The sequence below is a fragment of the Oncorhynchus masou genome, unplaced genomic scaffold, assembly GCF_036934945.1.
Source record: "Oncorhynchus masou masou isolate Uvic2021 unplaced genomic scaffold, UVic_Omas_1.1 unplaced_scaffold_5889, whole genome shotgun sequence".
Taxonomy (NCBI): Eukaryota; Metazoa; Chordata; class Actinopteri; order Salmoniformes; family Salmonidae; genus Oncorhynchus; species Oncorhynchus masou.
In genome coordinates this window covers 1-16,967 of record NW_027012311.1, presented here as the reverse complement: position 1 = coordinate 16,967, position 16,967 = coordinate 1, and the positions used below count along the sequence as shown (strand labels likewise).

At 43.9% G+C, this 16,967-nt stretch overlaps 1 pseudogene; it reads left to right on the top strand.

Annotated features, from left to right (window-relative positions):
- The first annotated feature begins 1,551 nt into the window (after positions 1–1,551).
- LOC135536282 (cyclin-I-like) lies at positions 1,552–15,453 on the top strand (annotated as a pseudogene).
- Positions 15,454–16,967: the final 1,514 nt, after the last annotated feature.

The following is a 16,967-nucleotide window of genomic DNA, read 5'->3' as shown; positions in this document are numbered from 1 at the left end:
TCCTCTTCAGTCCTGACCCAGTCTCTCTGATCTCTCTCCACTTCAGTCCCTGACCCAGTCTCTCTGATCTCTCTCCACTTCAGTCCTGACCCAGTCTCTCTGATCTCTCCTCTTCCAGTCCTGACCCAGTCTCTCTGATCTCTCTCCTCTTCAGTCTGACCCAGTCTCTCTGATCTCTCCTCTTCTGTCTGACCCAGTCTCTCTGATCTCTCTCCTCTTCAGTCTGACCCAGTCTCTCTGATCTCTCTCCACTTCAGTCCTGACCCAGTCTCTCTGATCTCTCCTCTTCAGTCCTGACCCAGTCTCTCTGATCTCTCTCCTCTTCAGTCCTGACCCAGTCTCTCTGATCTCTCCTCTTCTGTCCTTGACCCAGTCTCTCTGATCTCTCCACTTCAGTCTGACCCAGTTCTCTGATCTCTCCTCTTCAGTCCTGACCCAGTCTCTCTGATCTCTCTCCTCTTCAGTCCTGACCCAGTCTCTCTGATCTCTCTCCACTTCTGTCCTGACCCAGTCTCTCTGATCTCTCTCTCTTCAGTCCTGACCCAGTCTCTCTGATCTCTCTCCTCTTCAGTCCCTGACCCAGTCTCTCTGATCTCTCCTCTTCAGTCCTGACCCAGTCTCTCTGATCTCTCTCCTCTTCAGTCCTGACCCAGTCTCTCTGATCTCTCTCCACTTCAGTCCCTGACCCAGTCTCTCTGATCTCTCTCTTCAGTCCTGACCCAGTCTCTCTGATCTCTCTCCTCTTCAGTCCTGACCCAGTCTCTCTGATCTCTCTCCACTTCAGTCCTGACCCAGTCTCTCTGATCTCTCTCCTCTTCAGTCCTGACCCAGTCTCTCTGATCTCTCTCCTCTTCAGTCCTGACCCAGTCTCTCTGATCTCTCCTCTTCAGTCCTGACCCAGTCTCTCTGATCTCTCTCCACTTCAGTCCTGACCCAGTCTCTCTGATCTCTCTCCTCTTCAGTCCTGACCCAGTCTCTCTGATCTCTCCTCTTCAGTCCTGACCCAGTCTCTCTGATCTCTCTCCACTTCAGTCCTTGACCCAGTCTCTCTGATCTCTCTCCACTTCAGTCCTGACCCAGTCTCTCTGATCTCTCTCCTCTTCAGTCCTGACCCAGTCTCTCTGATCTCTCTCCTCTTCAGTCCTGACCCAGTCTCTCTGATCTCTCTCCACTTCAGTCCTGACCCAGTCTCTCTGATCTCTCTCCTCTTCAGTCCTGACCCAGTCTCTCTGATCTCTCTCCTCTTCAGTCCTGACCCAGTCTCTCTGATCTCTCTCCTTCAGTCCTCAGTCTGATCTGTCCTGACCCAGTCTCTCTGATCTCTCTCCTCTTCTGTCCTGACCCAGTCTCTCCTGATCTCTCCTTCAGTCCTGACCCAGTGTCTCTGTTCTCCCCCTTTCAGGCCCTTCCAACGTGATAGTCCTGAACTAGTTACCCTTCTGTGCTCCTGGCAAGTTGTCTGAACAGGGAACATTTGGAACCCAGGGTGCTGAGTTTAGACTAGTGACATCACCTCTTCCTCCTTGACCCAGTCTCTCTCTCTCTCCTCAGGCCCGTCCAAAGTGGCTCCGCTGCTCGCCCGCCTGTTACTTCCTGGCTGCCAAAACCAGCGAGAGGACGAGGTGATTACATCCTACACCATCAGGCTCCTTAGTGAATACATTTGGAACAGGGTGCTGAGTTACATACGACACCATCAGTCCTTCCCAGTGAATACATTACCATTACATACTCCACCATCAGGCTCCTTAGTGAATACATAACCATTACATACGCCCATTACTTCCATAGCTGAATACAAACCAGCGAGGCTCCTTAGTGAATACATTACCATTACATCGACACCATCAGTCTTAGTGAATACATAACCATTACCTCAGTCCTTCCTTAGTGAATACATTACCATTACATACAACACCATCAGGCTCATTAGTGAATACATTACCATTACCTGACACCATCAGGCTCCTTAGTGACACCATCATACGGCTCCTTAGTGAATACATAACCATTACATACGACACCATCAGGCTCCTTAGTGAATACATAACCATTGCATACGACACCATCAGGCTCCTTAGTGAATACATAACCATTACATACGACACCATCAGGCTCCTTAGTGAATACATTACCATTACATCCTTCCTTAGTGAATACATTACCATTACATACCGACACCATCAGGCTCCTTAGTGAATACATTACCATTACATACGACACCATCAGTCTCCTTAGTGAATACATAACCATTGCATACGACACCATCAGTCCTTCCTTAGTGAATACATAACCATTACATACGACACCATCAGGCTCCTTAGTGAATACATAACCATTGGCTCCTTAGTGAATACAACCATTGCATTGCGACACCATCAGTCCTTCCTTAGTGAATACATTACATTACCATTACATACGACACCATCAGGCTCCTTAGTGAATACATTACCATTAAGATACGACACCATCAGGCTCCTTAGTGAATACATTACCATTACATACCACACCATCAGGCTCCTAGTTTTCATCACATGTCCACAAGATACGACACCATCAGTCCTTCCTTAGTGAATACATTACCATTACATACGACACCATCGGGCTCCTTAGTGAATACATTACCATTACATACCACACCATCAGCTCCTTAGTGAATACATAACCATTGCATACGACACCATCAGTCCTTCCTTAGTGAATACATTATCATTACATACGACACCATCAGGCTCCTTAGTAATACATATAACCATTGCATACGACACCATCAGGCTCCTTAGTGAATACATAACCATTGCATACGACACCATCAGTCCTTCCTTAGTGAATACATTACCATTACATACGACACCATCAGGCTCCTTAGTGAATACATAACCATTGCATACGACACCATCAGTCCTTCCTTAGTGAATACATAACCATTACATACGACACCATCAGGCTCCTTAGTGAATACATAACCATTGCATACGACACCATCAGTCCTTCCTTAGTGAATACATAACCATTACATACGACTCTGTGATTAGTACCATTAGGAGGTCAGACAATTAAGTTCTTTTTTTCTTTTACCTTTATTTAACTAGGCAAGTCAGTTAAGAACAAATTCTTATTTTCAATGACGGCCTAGGAACAGTGGGTTAACGACAGATTTTGTACCTTGTCAAGCTCGGGCATTGAACTTGCAACCTTTCGGTTACTAGTCCAATGCTCTAACCACTAGGCTACACTGCCGCCCTTGGTGACAGGCCCTCTTGGTGACAAATTGGTTGGTGAAATGGTTGGTGGGCAGAGAAGAAATTGTTGGTGGGCTGCCTTTGGTGCGTGTTTGCTATTGTTGTTTTGAACCCAACTAACCCAAAGTCGTGCGTGTGTGTGTGTGTGTGTGTGTGTGTGTGTGTGTGTGTGGTGTGTGTGTGTGTGCAGCGTGTGCCGTTGCTGCGTGACTTGGCCAGCAGCAGCAGATGTGGCTGCTCCCCATCAGAGATACTGAGAATGGAGAGGATCATTCTGGATAAACTCAACTGGGACCTGCACGCTGCAACACCGCTGGAATTTCTACACATTGTGAGTATTGGGTTCCGTCACCACTGTCCTAGTGTCCTAGCCAGAGCCACCACTAGAGGCTTGAAGTAGTGTCCTAGCCAGAGCCACCACTAGAGGCTTGAAGTAGTGTCCTAGCCAGAGCCACCACTAGAGGCTTGAAGTAGTGTCCTAGCCAGAGCCACCACTAGAGGCTTGAAGTAGTGTCCTAGCCAGAACCACCACTAGATGCTTGAAGTAGTGTCCTAGCCAGAACCACCACTAGATGCTTGAAGTAGTGTCCTAGCCAGAACCACCACTAGATGCTTGAAGTAGTGTCCTAGCCAGAGCCACCACTAGAGGCTTGAAGTAGTGTCCTAGCCAGAACCACCACTAGAGGCTTGAAGTAGTGTCCTAGCCAGAGCCACCACTAGAGGCTTGAAGTAGTGTTCTAGCCAGAGCCACCACTAGAGGCTTGAAGTAGTGTTCTAGCCAGAGCCACCACTAGAGGCTTGAAGTAGTGTCCTAGACAGAACCACCACTAGAGGCTTGAAGTAGTGTCCTAGCCAGAGCCACCACTAGAGGCTTGAAGTAGTGTCCTAGCCAGAGCCACCACTAGAGGCTTGAAATAGTGTCCTAGCCAGAGCCACCACTAGAGGCTTGAAGTAGTGTCCTAGCCAGAGCCACCACTAGAGGCTTGAAGTAGTGTCCTAGCCAGATCCACCACTAGAGGCTTGAAGTAGTGTCCTAGCCAGAGCCACCACTAGAGGCTTGAAGTAGTGTCCTAGACAGAACCACCCTAGAGGCTTGAAGTAGTGTCTCAGTCAGAGCCACCACTAGGTGTTTGAAGTAGTGTCCTAGCCAGAGCCACCACTAGAGGCTTGAAGTAGTGTCCTAGCCAGAGCCACCACTAGAGGCTTGAAGTAGTGTCCTAGACAGAACCACCAATTAGATGCTTGAAGTAGTGTCCTAGACAGAACCACCCTAGAGGCTTGAAATAGTGTCTCTAGCCAGAGCCACCACAGGGAGGCTTGGAAGTAGTGTCCCAGCTCTAGAGCCACCACTAGAGGCTTGAAATAGTGTCCTAGCCAGAGCCACCACTAGAGGCTTCAGGCGCAGGTCTCAGCCAGAACCACCACTAGAGGCTTGAAGTAGGAAACTAGCCAGAACCACCACTAGAGCTTGAAGTAGTGTCCTAGCCAGAGCCACCACTAGATGCTTGAAGTGGAAGGTCCTGTGACAGAACCACCACTAGAGGCTTGAAGTAGTGTCCTAGCCAGAGCCACCACTAGATGCTTGAAGTAGTGTCCTAGACAGAACCACCACTAGAGGTTTGAAGTAGTGTCCTAGACAGAGCCACTACTAGAGGCTTGAAGTAGTGTCCTAGACAGAACCACCCTAGAGGCTTGAAGTAGTGGTGAGATTCTGTATAGCTAAGGTAATGTGTCACACAGTTAATTATGAAAATATTTATATATATTCCCTATTACTAGGCTATTCAAATTCAAATGCACTATAATTTTAGGCTAACTGTAAACTGCCCTGCACAATCAACTGCATTTTCTAAGGCTGTAAGTTCTCTCCCAGACTCAATGGATAGACATTTTGTAGTGTTAGCAGTCCCATGCATAATAATAATACAGTCCACACTGAAAGGAAATTAATCACATTTGTTTTATTTTGGAGTATAGGCTAGACCAATTATTATTATTTTTTTTTTAACCTTTATTTAACCAGGCAAGTCAGTTAAGAACAAATTCTTATTTTCAATGACGGCCTGGGAACAGTGGGTTAACTGCCTGTTCAGGGGCAGAACGACAGATTTGTACCTTGTCAGCTCAAGTTTGGAACTTGCAACCTTCCGGTTACCAGTCCAATGCTCTAACCACTAGGCTACGCTGCCGCCCCATTATGTACCAAAGACATCTTAAATCATTTTGTTTCCTTTATGTTTTTCTGCCATGTGTATTATGCAGTAGGCTATGTATTGTATAACGGCACAATTATAATTTGAATTCAGGTATATATTTTTCTGGCTTGCGCTTATGAATATGCATACGTTTATGAATATGCATACGCTCTGAATATGCATACGCTATGAATATGCATAAGCTCTGATGAAAAAGTAAGATGTGTATGAGTAACATTTGTTGTGTGAACTTATTTGTTAGAACCTGATGGAGGGACAATGGGAGCTCATCACCATTAGGTGATGTGAGTTTTACCCAGGCCATTAGAACCTAAGACAATGGAGCCTAGTGGCCATTTGTTATTTTCGATGGAGGGACATTTACCAGGCATTGATGTCAGAGGGACAATGGAGCCCTAGTCTGACCTGGAGTACAGTATCCCAGAGTGACCATTAGAACCTGGATAGAGGGACAATGGAGCCCCGAGTACCAGGCCATTAGGATCTGATGGTTGTTTAACAAGCTGGGTACTACTAACACATGTCCAGAGTGATTAAAAGTAGGTTACCATGACTCAACGGTCACGTGAATTTGTCCTGCGTCATGACTGCCGGTGTGGAGGTAATACAGCCGGGCGAACAGCCCTACGTACAACAGTTTAGTGAAAGCTTTGACCGCTAACTAACTGGCTGTTGTTTCCTTCAGTTCCATGGCATGGTGTTGTCCTGCAAGCCCCGGTTCATGGTGGGTCTGGTGGGTTGTAACCCAGCGCAGTACCTGTCAGTGTTGACCCAGCAGCTGCACTACTGCCTGGCCGACAGCGCCCTGTTACAGCCCCTCTCCCGGGGATCCATGCTGGCGCTGGCCCTCATCACCCTGGAGCTGGAGAATATCTGCCCTGACTGGCTGGCTCTCACGATCAACCTGCTCAGGAAAACACAGGTAGGCCTGCAGTACAGTATGTTGGCATGTTGAGATAGCGGCCAGTAAGGCAGTGAGCGCTTCTACCTAAATCATACACACGTACCAGTGTTGACGTGGAGTCCAATCTGACCCCACTCGCTATCTAGGTGATTCCACACCAAGGGAGTGTAAAATAGTTATCTCAGAATGTTCTGGAAATTCTCACATAGGAACTTCATTGGGAGGAAGGTTGTTTATCAAAAGAAGACCATCGCTCTCTCCCAGAAGTTTGGATGGTGCGTAAAACCCATTCATTCAGATAAAAGGTGTGATGTTAACTTAAATCTTCCTTTTAATGTTTCACTTGTTTTCGTTTCGCTGCATCGGGGATCTCATTCAGACGTTTTGGCTTTACAGCCTTCTTCAGTGTCTAGGTACGAAGCTTTTTTCATTCGAAACAACAGTTGTAGGGAACACAGGTGAGCAACCCAATCGGGGATTCTACTCATCTGCCAATTAATTAGGGATGTCGTTTCTCTGGTCTACCTGTAGACAAGTTGTTTTAAATACTTTTTACATTTGTATCACAAACTATTTTTATTTATTATCATGGTGGAAGTGGATTTGTACTGTAAGTATGGGACACCCGTTTGGGTCTTTGCGTGTGTGGAAAAAAGCTACACTTTTCAAATAACACTATTTGACATGTTAAATAAGCTTTAATTTGACGCGTTAAATAAGCGTTTAATTTGACGTGTTAAATAAGCGCGCGTTAAATAAGCGTTTAATTTGACGCGTTAAATAAACTTTTAATTTGACGTTAAATAAGCGTTTATTTTGACGCTAATAAGCAAATACGCAATTTGACGTTAAATAAGCGTTTAATTTGACGCGTTAAATAAGCGTTTAATTTGACGCTAAATAAGCGCAAATAAGCGTTTAATTTGACGCGTTAAATAAGCGTTTAATTTGACGCGTTAAATAACACAGTTCTATTATAGAATGTTGTGTGTTCTGAATTTGCCCGTGCAAGCCAAGCTCAACCACTACTATCAGTATCACTGTCAAAGCTGCACAAACCAAGTCTGCAAACAAGCAAACACCGGCCACGAACTGTGTGTTTACAATACCGCGTTGGTAATAAGGCATTATTTGTTTGCTTTAGCTTGGTACCTAGTTAGTACTAATACAACCAGTCTGAAAACAATGACCAGTAGACACTGCAGTCATTTTCATTATTCTTAGCAATGATTTAGGAATCCTTGTAACTTTTAGCTAAGTAGCCACTTGTTGTTCACCTATTGAAATTGAACTTCAATTCATGAAAATAAATAGCTAGCCAGCTACTTAATAACCCTGTTGCCCAAAGCTAACGTTATAAACAGCCAGCTAGCTTCATCTGGCTAGTGAAGCTCAACCGGACCGCGGACCGGGGTATGTGTTGTGAAGCTAGCCACAATAAGGATTGGGCACAATAGTGGAATTTGTGGTTTGCCTTCAAAATAAAATTACCTATTTTTATTTTACCTTTATTTAACCAGGCAAATCAGTTAAGAACAAATTCTTACTTTCAATGACGGCCTGGGAACAGTAGGTTAACTTTCTGTTATGGGGCAGAACGACAGATTTGTACCTTGTCAGCTCGGGGGTTTGAACTTGCAACCTTCCGGTTACTAGTCCAACGCTCTAACCACTAGGCTACCCTGCCACCTCTACACTCTAGCCACTAGGCTACCCTGCCGCCTCTACACTCTAACCACTAGGCTACGCTGCCAATGCAGAAGGTTATAATTTGTGGAATCGTGACATATTTACACTTGATAGTGTTAAACAAGGTCCACCACTACTATCAGTATCACTGTCAAAGCTGCAGGAAGGAATGAAATGGGGGATCAGTCTAGTCGTCGACACCCACAGAACACAACTGTGAAGAGTTTAAGCGAATATTAGCGTTGTAGCTCTTATCGACTGTGTGAACTCACCTCCCCGGTCAGCCTATTGTGTGTATTGACATTCATATTGCACTGTACAGCATTACCTAAGAATTGAGAATCAATACCCAATATGTTTTTTTTTCCCCAAGAGTTATCAAGAGTTATCAGACTCCAAAACAGTGTTGTTTTTCCTCTGGAATGGTGTTCGGTACACGTAGGCTGACAATAAATGTGGCTCAATTCAGTTGTTTCAGAGTCCTGCAATAAGAGTAGACTGATACCCATGTCATTTTACCTTTATTTAACTAGGCAAGTGGTTAAGAACAAATTCTTATTTTCAATGACGGCCTTGGAACAGTGGGTTAACTACCAGTTCAGGGGCAGAACGACAGATTTTTACCTTGTCAGCTCAGGGGCTTGAACTCACAACCTTCCGGTTACTAGCCCAACGCTCTAACCCCTAGGCTACCCTGCACGCCCCGATTGATCCACAATCCATAGTTAAGGTTAGTATAGTGAAATAAGTATGTTCCCAATTCAATTCTAAAGTATAATACATAGTGTGATCTCAACAGATGTGTCAAATTATTAAGTCTTTTCTTTTAGCATGATCTATTAAATGATGGCATAATTCTACTATTTGTATTCATTTGCATCACTGTCAATGACATACTTTTATTTGAAGGCCACTGTTGTGGCTAATCCTTATTGTGGCTAGCCTCACATAGATGGGTCCGACCACCATTACTCCAAATAAGAACTGTCTTATAAATTAGGGTTTATTTTAGATGATGACACCTAGCTATATACCTTATGATACAGACATCTTGAACTCATTATTCTCCTTATAGCGAAGCTCTAACATAATGGGGTATGTCTAGATTCTGAAATACAATGTTTTTACATTCATTTATTCAACATTAAACATATTAATATAATTATCTCAACTACCCCCATTTTTAACACCATATTGTTTTAAGCAATTTACTCTACAATTAAATACAATTTCCAGAAATTTCTGATACATTTAATGTGCCCCACCAACACAGATTCAAAAGGAACTCCCTCTGCTGGTGATTTGCTGAATGTGCAATCTAAAGGAGGTCTGTGATTGGTTAATGACATATAATGTAAAAAAAATTTTATTTATTTAACTAGGTGATCAGTTAAGAACAAATTCTTATTTTCAATGACGGCCTAGGAACAGTGGGGTTAACTGCCTGTTCAGGGGCAGAACGACAGATTTTGTACCTTGTCAGCTCAGGGATTTGAACTTGCAACCTTCCGGTTACTAGTCCAGCGCTCTAACCACTCAGGCTACCCTGCCGCCTCTACACTCTAACCACTAGGTTACCTACCGCCCCTACATTCTAACCACTAGGCTACCCTGCCGCCTCTACACTCTAACCACTAGGTTACCTACCGCCCATACACTCTAACCACTAGGCTACCCTGCCGCCTCTACACTCTAACCACTAGGCTACCTACCGCCCATACACTCTAACCACTAGGCTACCCTGCCGCCTCTACACTCTAACCACTAGGCTACCCTGCCGCCTCTACACTCTAACCACTAGGCTACCCTCCCATCTCTACACTCTAACCACTAGGCTACCCTGCCGCCTCTACACTCTAACCACTAGGCTACCCTGCCGCCTCATACACTCTAACCACTAGGCTACCCTACCGCCTCTACACTCTAACCACTAGGCTACCCTGCCGCCTCTACACTCTAACCACTAGGCTACCCTGCAGCCTCTACCTCTAACCTTTAGGCTACCCTGCCACCTCTACACTCTAACCACTGAGCTGCTCCCTGCCTCCCCAGAGAGCCCACTCCGGGAAATGTGACATTTGATGAAACTGTAGCTAAATAAAATAAAAAACTTATTTTGAGATATTAATATAAATATGTTTAATTTTGAATAAGTTAGAGATATATAGAGATATCAAGGAATACCTAGGATAGGATAAAGCAATCCTTCTCACCCCCCTTAAATGATTTAGATGCCACTATTGTAAAGTGGCTGTTCCACTGATGTCAGAAGGTGAATTCACCAATTTGTAAGTCGCTCTGAATGGAAGCATCTGCTAAATGACTTAAATGTAAATGTAATTATGACTCCTAAGGTCTTACAGGAAGCATCCGCACACAGTGTACAAAACATTAGGAACACCTGCTCTTTCTGCGACAGACCGACCAGGTGAAAGCCATGATCCCTTATTGATGTCATTGTTAAATCCACTTCAAATCAGTGTAGATGAAGGTGAGGAGACGGGTTAAAGAAGGATTTTGAAGCCTTGAGACATGGATTGTGTGTGTGTGCCAGAGGGTGAATGGACAAGACAAAATATTTTAAGTGCCTTTAAACCGGTTATGGTAGTAGGTACCAGGCACACCGGTTTGTGTGTGTCAAGAACTGGGCAACTTCTGGGAGTTTTTCACACTCAACAGTTTCCCGTGTGTATCAAGAATGGTCCACCACCCAAAGGACAACAGCCAACTTGAACACAACTGTGGGAAGCATTGGAGTCTACATGGACCAGCATCCCTTTGAAACGCTTTCAACACCTTGTAGTCCATGCCCGGCCGAATTGAGGCTGTTCTGAGGACAAAAGAGGGTGCAACTCAATATTAGGAAGGTGTTCCTAATGTTTTTGTGCACTCTGTGGGTCTCAAAGGGCTTAAAATTGCCACTTTCATCATGGTTTTCTCAAATGGTTTGTGATACAAATGTAAAAACGATGTCTCAGACACCCTTCCTCCCAATGAAGTTCCTGTGTGAGAATTGCCAGAACATTCTGAGATGACAAAAAATATTTTCTGCTGTTGTGGAACAACCCATCTATCGCTCTTTCTCTTATGACCCTGTTCCTCTAAAACCCAGATCAAATACAGAGGATAACATGGATGTTGTAGTCCCTCACGTATTGAATCACACCTATTAAAAATATTTAAAAAATATCAGTGGTATCAGTGGCATCCGAGGATGCCTCCCGGGACCGTTTACAAAATATAGTCAGCCTGTATTTTGACTCTAACCACGTTTTCCATCCACAGTTATGTAAAGTCATTACTGTAAACAAAACAAAAAAAATCAACAAAATCAACAGAAGTCACAACAGTTGTGATGGAAACGGGACGTTTCGTACAATTAGATAAATGCCGACAGATCATTTGTTCGTTTTTGACATGGTGGGATCTTTTGTGTCGGTAAAATGTATTATGCGTGGAAACACCTTTTTATGTGCAAATTAATATAATATATTAATATAATAATAATAATAATATTAATATAATAATTTAATATAGTAAAACTTTTGAGTCACGCAATGATATGGCGTGTATGGTCCCTCCCACTAGGACTCGGAGAAACCATGCCGTTTTATTAGGCTACAGATTTAAATAAGCTTATAAACTTCACAGGGTGGTGAAAGTGCACTTTGATGAGTATAATGCCCCCTTTACAATAAATATTAATTCTGGTGACATGATAATCGATGGGAAATGTGCGGATTTAGATTTTATATTCGCCTGAATCTGTCGTCAATTGGATGGAAACCTAGCTATTAACATAAATGAAAGTCTTAATTATAATTATCTCCCATCCCTAGATTGACAGTTCTCAGCTGATCCAATGTCGAGAGCTGGTGTCACGTCACCTGTCCACACAGGAAGCTTCCCTGCCTCCCAACACTGTGTACATCTACCAGTCCCTGCACCACAGTCTGGACCCGGACCCCTGCACCCGGGGAAGAGAGTCCGACACCAGGCTCCCAGACACAGACCCACTGGCGCCCCATCCACGGCCCCTAGGGACAGGAGCCTCTCCTGGGTCTCCTCTACCACCCTGCTCCAGGTCCATGGACCACCCCAAACCCAGCCACCACTCCCACCAAGTCTCCCTGCGCTGCAGAAGCACTCAGCCAAGCGCAAGGTGAGAGCTTGGCTGCTTCAACCAACCGGAGTAATGTATTTTTTTAACATCTACCTAGATACAGTGCATTTGGAAAGTGTTCACCCCTTGATTATTTCCCCATTTTGTTACGTTACAGCCTTCTTCTAAAATGTATTAAATGTATTGTTTTTTCCCCTCATCCAGTGACACAAATATCCTAGATGACAAAGCAAAAAAAGTTTAGTTTTTTTTGCAAAAGTATTAAAAATGAAATCACATTTACGTGAGTATTCAGACCCTTTAATCAGTACTTTTAGTTACCTTAGACTTATTCTTAAATGTCTTTTTTCCCTCATCAATCTCCACACACACTTCTAATGACATCGCAATACCCCCTATAATGGCCCTTCGCCATACCCCCTATAATGACATCGCAATACCCCCTAATGACATCGCAATACCCCCTAATGACATGCATGCATACCCCCTAATGACGTCGCAGTACCCCCCCACTAATGACATCGCAATACCCCCCTAATGACATCGCAATACCCCCTATAATGACATCGCCATACCCCCTAATGACATCGCAATACCCCTAATGATATCGCAATACCCCCTAATGACATCGCAATACCCCTAATGACATCGCCATACCCCTAATGACATTGCAATACCCCTAATGACATCGCAATACCCCTAATGACATTGCAATTCCCCCTAATGACATCGCCATACCCCCACTAATGACATCGCAATACCCCTAATGACATAATACCCCTAATGACATCGCAATACCCCTAATGACATCGCAATACCCCCCACTAATGACATCGCAATACCCCCTAATGACATCGCAATACCCCTAATGACATCGCAATACCCCTAATGACATCGCAATACCCCCTAATGACATCGCCATACCCCCTAATGACATTGCCATACCCCCTAATGACATTGCATAATGCCCCTAATGACATCGCAATACCCACTAATGAAATTGCAATACCCCCCCCACTAATGACATTGCAATACCCCTAATGACATCGCAATGCCCCTAATGACATCGCAATACCCCTAATGACACTCGCAATACCCACTAATGACATCGCCATACCCCCTAATGACATCGCCATACCCCTAATACCCACCTAATGACATCATAAATACCCTCTAATGACATCGCAATACCCCCTAATGACATCGCCATACCCCCTAATGACATCGCAATACCCCCTAATGACATCATAATACCCACTAATGACATCGCAATACCCCCTAATGACATCGCAATACCCCTAATGACATCACAATACCCACTAAATGTCATCACCAAAAATGTCCACATTTCATAAGTATTCAGACCCTTTACTCAGTATTTTGTTGACCTTTGACAGCGATTACAGCATCAGGTCTTCTTGGGTTTGAAGCTACAAGCTTTAGCTCACCTGTATTTGGGGGAAGTTTCTTCCATTCTTCTCTGCAGATCCTCTCAAGCTCTGTCAGGTTGGATGGGGATTCGTTGCTTCACAGCTATTTTCCAGGTCTCTCCAGAGATGTTCGATCAGTTCAAATCCGGGTTCTGGCTGGGCCACTCAAGTTCATTCGGAGACTTGTCCCCAAGCCACTTCTGCCTTGTCTTAGCTGGTGCTTAGGGCCGTTGTCCTGTTGGAAGGTGAACCATTTGATCTGAGGTCCTGAGCGCTCTAGGCCTGTTTTCATCAAGGATCTCTCTGTACTTTGCTCTGTTCATCTTTGCCTCGAACCTGACTAGCCTCCCAGTCCCTGCCGCTGAAAAACAACCACACAGCATGATGCTGCCAACACCATGCTTCACCGTAGGGATGGTGCCAGGTTTCTGCCAGATGTGACGCTTGGCATTCAGGCCAAAGGCTCAATCTTGGTTTCATCAGACCAGATAATCTTGTTTCTGTTGTGTGAGAGTCATTTAGGTGCCTTTTGGAAAACATCAAGCAGGCTTTCATGTGCCTTTTTTGGCTCCCGAGTGGCGCAGCGGTCTAAGGCACTGCATCTCCGTGCTAGGCGTCACTACAAACCCTGGTTCGATTCCAGGCTGTATCACAACCGGCCATGATTGGGAGTCCCATAGGGCGGCACAATTGGCCCAGCGTTGTCTGGTTTAGGGTTTGGCCGGGGTAGGCTGTCATAAGAATTTGTTTTAACTGACTTGTCTAGTTAAATAAAAAATACTGAGGAGTGGCATCAATCTGGCCTCCACCATAAAGGCCTGATTGGTGGAGTGCTGTAGAGATGGTTGTCCTTCTGGAAGGTTCTCCCATCTCCACAGAGGAACTCTGGAGCTCTGTCAGAGTGACCATCAGTTTCTTTGTCACTTCCCTGACCAAGGCCCATCTCGCCCGATTGCTCAGTTTGGACGGTTGGCCAGCTCTAGGAAGAATCTTGATGGTTCCCAAACTTCTTCCATTGAAGAATGATGGAGCCACTGTGTTCTTGGGAACCTTCAACGCTGCTCCTCGATACAATCCTGTCTCGGAGGTCTACGGACAATTCTTTAAGACCTCATGGCTTGGTTTTCGCTCTGACATGCACTGTCAACTGTGGGACCTTATATAGACAGGTGTGTGCCTTTCCAAATCATGTCCAATCAATTGAATTTACCACAGGTGGACTCTAATCAAGTTGTAGAAACATCTCAAGGATGATCAATGGAAACAGGATGCCCTGAGCTCAATTTAGTGTCTCATAGCAAAGGGTCTGAATACTTTTGCAAATAAGGTGTATTTCTGTTTTTATTTTAATACATTTCTAAAAACGTGTGTTTTTTTATCATTATGGGGCATTGTGATGTCATTATGGGGTATTGTGATGTCATTGTATTGTGATGTCATTATGGGGTATTGTGATGTGATGTCATTATGGGGCATTTGTGATGTCATTATGGGGCATTGATGTCATTATGAAACATTGTGTGTAGATTGACTAACATGTTGTATTTAATCCATTTTTAGAATAAAGGCTGTAACACATAACAAAATGTGGAAAAGGTTGAGGGGTCTGAATACTTTCCGAATGCACTGTATACTATTGCTATTTGACTTGCCTGGATTATGAAAGTATATTGTGTTTATGGTAATATGTTTTGGTAGTAGAGCTTTGAGATTACTATTAAAATTGTATTATTATTATTATGTGCTAAATAATATTATTATTATTAAGGTGGAGGAGATGGAAGTCGACGAATTCTGAGGGGATCAACGACTCTACAACGAAGAAAACGGGGGCGCTCCGGAAGGGACGGTAACGGGGAGGAGCCTCTGGGGAGAGTCCTTCCTGGTCAGGAGGGAGGGCCACACCTCCCCCTGCCCCTCTCCAACCGTCCAGTGTCTCATAGAGAAGAGGATGAAACCAAGGCCTTCTCTTCCTCTCTGCCTGAGCTGCAAGGAAAATAAGTCTCAGTATTCAATCTGTCATGGCATTTATCCACCAACCCCAGGCCTCGATTGAGCCCCAAAAATATGCTATTTCATAACTATTTGTTGAGCACAAATATAAAATGATTAAAAAAATTATATATAATATAATGATATTAATATTATCCTTCAAAAAAATAGGTCAAATTACTACTTCTCCCTGTGAGACTCTGTGATGATATCTCTCTACGGTCATGTCATTTTATTTCTGTTTTTGACCCAAACTAATCTAAGTTTCAATCAGTATATTTATTTTCCTTACCTTCCTCTTTTCCTGAAATAAAAAATCATTCCCAGCATGTTGTCTTTAACCCCTCACAAAACATGTCACGTTAGAGTTGGACTGTAAAGCGTGTAGAACTATGTTAACCTGAAGTACTGAATGGTTGTTTTTTTCAGCGTTTAATAATCAAATATCCCCTTCCACAACTTTCCTGTCTTTGTCCCGTCACAGTGTGCTGTAGTAGTTTAACCAAAGAATGAACTTTACAAGCTACTGTCATTAATGGCGATGCATAAGTGAATCAATTTACCCAATGAAGCAATATGTTTTTTAAGATAAACAGCTTTGTTAAGAGTGTTAATTCCAAGTGGCACCTCATACCCTCCATAGTGCACTACTTTTTATTAGAGGCCTATGGGGGAGAAACGAGGTAACATTTCAGATGCTATCAAGAAGAGGTTTGAAGATATCCTGTAATTCACCTTATCTTTGCTGTTCAGAAACAACTTATATTTTTGTTTATTGCCAAAGGCTCTTGCTCTGGGGTGCTGGTAACTGCGATATACTGCTGACAACTTGTGGCATCAATAAAACAAGTGAAATAATCCGTCTTTATCTTGTTACTGTGTATCAACGTGAAGACACAATTGTGTCATCCCGCACATTGCTGGACATACGATGTGCATTTACTTCATTGGCTACAGTTAAGTCTTGAAAACCAGACCCGAGGCAACTTGGCGGGTATTTGAAAAATGGAGGGAGGCAACGCTGATTCTAGCGACTTGGTTAATGTACTCAATTGGTAGAGCATGGAACACCAGGATATCCTCAAATTTGAGAAGAGTACAGCAATGAAAGGATTTAGGCCGGAATGCTATGATTTTAAACGTTTTCCACGTTTCTAAATTGCAACGTAGCGTTATTTTAGGTAGGTTAATTTATGTGACATCAGATTTCTTGCGGTGTGGTTATGCTGATGGTTTGTCTACACAGCAGGTTAGAACACTTAATTTGGAAGGTTAAAGGACAAAGGTGTAGCTAAAATGGACTCCGAGTGGCGCATCACAGTGTCAGAGGCGTTACTACAGACCCCGGTTCGATTCCCGGCTGTATCTCAA